The sequence below is a fragment of the Mugil cephalus genome, chromosome 13, assembly GCF_022458985.1.
Source record: "Mugil cephalus isolate CIBA_MC_2020 chromosome 13, CIBA_Mcephalus_1.1, whole genome shotgun sequence".
Classification (NCBI taxonomy): domain Eukaryota; kingdom Metazoa; phylum Chordata; class Actinopteri; order Mugiliformes; family Mugilidae; genus Mugil; species Mugil cephalus.
The window spans coordinates 4021012-4025020 of record NC_061782.1 but is presented as its reverse complement, the minus strand read 5'-3'; the positions used below and the strand labels follow the sequence as shown (position 1 = coordinate 4025020).

The 4009-nt window shown below is 37.5% G+C and overlaps 1 non-coding gene across 1 annotated transcript; it reads right to left on the bottom strand.

Annotated features, from left to right (window-relative positions):
- Positions 1–3621: 3621 nt before the first annotated feature.
- Positions 3622–3693, bottom strand: trnap-agg. Its single transcript has one exon. It is a non-coding gene; the product is annotated as a tRNA-Pro (tRNA).
- Between the last annotated feature and the right edge of the window lie 316 nt (positions 3694–4009).

The window sequence follows — 4009 nt, the reverse complement described above, 5'->3', positions numbered from 1 at the left end:
TGACAATGTGTTCGTCTATGCAGGTAAGTCAACAGCAGAGAGTCTGTGGGACCGACGGAGTCCACACAGCGTGGGTTTCCTTTGGTGGTTTCCATACGTCCCTAAACAAACAGGATGACGACTCACTTATCTCAGCGCTTCAGTACCTCGCGCTGTTATTTCAGAGCCGACAGAGAGCGGGCGTTTGTTAACTCCTGTCGCTCTCGGGAGCTCCGTGGTTTGGGGTTCCCTTTCTGCCCCCGTCCAGCCAGGATCCAACACCCAGCTAAGGTACATGGAGGGTGGAGGAAGATGGAAGGTGGAACACGGGCTCAGATGACAAAGTACCAGTAAAATATAACTACTTCAGCCATCCCAGGAACTTTCTATGTAGTCACCAACTCAAGACAAACTCATATATAAAACCTAGTGGCAGCTGCTTATCACTCACAGTCTAGATGAATAACCAGGTAATCATGTCACCATCCACCTTATCAGGACTATGAACAGCCAATAATTATTACTGCTCTGTTTAAAGGCCCAAAGACAGCTCATCAATACTAATTAAAATGACTGAGTCGTCTTGGATGCAACTTAGTGTAGAGATGAGATGACTAATGTTTTTCTTTTTTTTAAATAAAAATTCCACTAAAAGTCTTAAAGAATTTGATTTTGCTTTAAAATTTGTGTTTTTTACCTTCTTAAAAAACTTCTCTTGTAAGGTTTTATTTCTCTATACTGAAGCTTTTCAGTGTGAATCTACCTGAAAATGATCATTGAGGGACATTTGTGGAAAAAAAGAAGAATTTCTTAAAGTGAAAATGTGAAATAAAACCTAAAAGACGTATAAAAAAATGCAAGAAAATGTCCTACTTTACAATATTAGAATAGGAAGGAGACTTATCTGCACCGTAAACTATTCATAATATATAAGAGGGTTTTCATTTAGTGCAAACTATAAGCAACATAGCAGCAAACACAATGAAAGTGACGCAGTTTAACCTCCTATTATGTTTGGGGTCAGTTCAGTGTCTCTAAATATCGATGCCAATATAACATAAATAAGGTTGATATGCAGGTTCTCACTGGTTTAGTTCATTTATGCAAAAACCTGAGGTCCTACAACTTTTCTACTACTTTATGGCGATAATTGAGCAAAACATTGAATATTTTCAGGTTTAATATATTTCATTGTGTTTTTTTTTTTGCTTGTTTTTTTGGTCTGTGATAAATGCCTCTCAGGTGCTAAATATCTTATTGACTGAGAAGGTTTTGAACTCTGACACTGAAAGAACAAAACAAATAAACTACCTTGAACATCATGAATTAAACGTGATATCTTATGACGAAGATGATCTAAAGTTGATTTAAAGAAACTGTTAAATGATGCATATTTTAATGATGCTATGATGCTAATGTGCTGTAGTAAATGGTTTGTTTACACTTGTTGGTTGTTGTCCAACTGTGCTAAGCCCAACACAAGGGGAGGGGCTTGTTATGGCGAGGGAGGTGTCTCAGACTCAAACTGTATGATGGGTCCACGCTGCCACAGGGTCAGATCTGTGCAGCGAAGTATTCCCCGGACTCTTTCAGTCAGCGGCAGTCAAAGCTCGTCGCGCGCCGCCGGGAGGAAAAGAACTGAGCTGGCGCCAGAGAGGCTGAGGTCAAGGACTCTGGTGGTCAAGGTACAAACATTCAAACACACAACAGCCTGAAGTCAGGAGAAAGCCCCAAATATCAGCAACACGTCTGGGAGCATTATTAACAGATTCACACAGTTTAAATGGCTGCTGCTGCTGCTGCTGCATCAACCTTATTTACCTGCTGCTTATTGTATTTTTTATATGCTGCCTGTTTTTATGTTCGTCTGCTCTTACACAAACCACACAGGAGATGAGCTAAACTCTCATTGTGCTGTGAGGACAATAAAGACTAATTGTAGGATACAGAGAGAACCTTCTAAGGTTTAATCCCGACCTTCCTTCAAACACGTCTCAAACTAAAAGCACCAACTACATAAAAGAAGCAATATTTTCTTTAGTGTCAGGTTAACTGGATCCGTTGGAAAAACACACTCAGCTCACTGAGCAGCGCAGAGAACGATGCTGGAAAGTATTTTCAGAGGCAGGATAAACTCTTTTTAAATACACACTGGTCTGGAGCTGAATCACAGGAGCAGCTCGTACTCCAAACCATAAACTGGTAGCAGGCCTACAATACATCAGCTGATCCAAGCGTCTCTTATTTCCTGTGCATTCATTGCAAATCTCATTCAACGAGCCCCAGTTTAGGATAAGGATCTGTTTAGGATCTGATGTGAATGTCAGAATGTTCCAGGGCTTTGAGAATGCGTGCCATTAAAGGGATGTATGAAAGGATGACGGTAATATAGGAAACGGCAAAAATAAACATTTGCTCAGAGGGAAAAAGTACGGCTCTCTGCTACCGTAAGTCTTCAAAAACTGGTGCATTCAAAATAATTCAAAGTGCTCCTAAAACTTCAGACAAGCAGCACTGTAAATGTGTCATTTTTATTTTACTTTCTTTTTATTAGTCAGTCGTTTTTTAGGCAGTTTAAGAAAAAGTGAGGAACAGATACTTAAATTGGAAAATAATTCATTTATATTTTTCGATAAGTAGTTGGATTTAGTTATAAAGTATAAAATGTGTTCAGTTCATAGTTTAATTCTTAGAGAAAACCAACAAAACATTTTCCATGTCAAGTTCTGTGTCACTATAAACTCAGCACAAACATTAGTGCTCAATAGGGCTGATTCTTTTCTAATTAAAATAATAATAAATCATATTTAAATGCTTTAGGATCCGAGGTTTAAAAAAACAAAAACCACTTTGAATTTGGACTTTTCCATCCAAACTAAAAAATTATGAATGTCTGTTAATTCGTTTAAGAGAATGTGGAAAACTCCTTGATGATGTAGCCTAGAAAACTATTCTGACCATCTGCTGTTAATCACAGTGTCTGTGGAGACTATGCTTCTTAAAATGGCAAGAAATCAATAGGCTACCTGTCTGCGTTTGAGTTACAGAGTTTTCACCCAAACCCTTTAAGACATCCAACATTTAGTCAGCTGAAATGAAGACGGTGGCTCCGCAAGTTGTGGTTTTCTGTTGCAGAATCATTCAGAAAGTTCAGATTCAGATGTTTTTCTTAAAAAATAAAATAAATAATAAAAAAAAAATCATCCATATTCACCAGTGCATGAAAAATGTTGCATTAGGCCAAAATAAAACATTTATACACTCTATGCTTTAGTTGTGTTAACTTTAGTTCAGCTAACTGGGATGAATTAAAGGATCATCTTATGTATCTCATCTTATTTTACATAACTCTGACTGGATCTGTTTACAATACCAGTCAAACAGCACATGTATGTGTCATTGCTGCATTCAATTTCAAAACTTATTTTCTATTTAGACTACCTGGTAAATGCTTTTTGCCTCTCAGCAATTTAGCCTCTATTTCAGTGTAGAGTCCATGAGTAGTTCCTTTAAATGGCAAAAATAAAACCCTAGTAATATATATATATATATAGATAGATAGATAGATAGATCAGTTTGCTACTAATGTTATCTTGGCTTTGCATATTTTATTCAACATTCAAAATGTTGCATATAAAAATTGGGCTCGTCCGGGATTTGAACCCGGGACCTCTCGCACCCTAAGCGAGAATCATACCCCTAGACCAACGAGCCACGACGTACGGGCGCTTTGACACACGAAAGCAGACGCAGACATTACCAACACTTTTTCTAAAAAAGAATAACCTAATTAGCCAACTTATAAAAAAGAAAAATAAATTTAAAAAAAAGTTAGGCAAAATAAATAAAATAAATCAACCATAGTCACGTTGGAGCTTGTCTTTTATGACGGTGCTCATAGTAGCCTATGGTAATCAGAAATAAAAGAGCATCATAATACACTATTAGAGCTTATTGTAAAGTTTCACTGGAGTTTAAAAATGACGCCATTAAAATTGGACGTCGGTCCAGCAGCCAATGAGAACTGCTC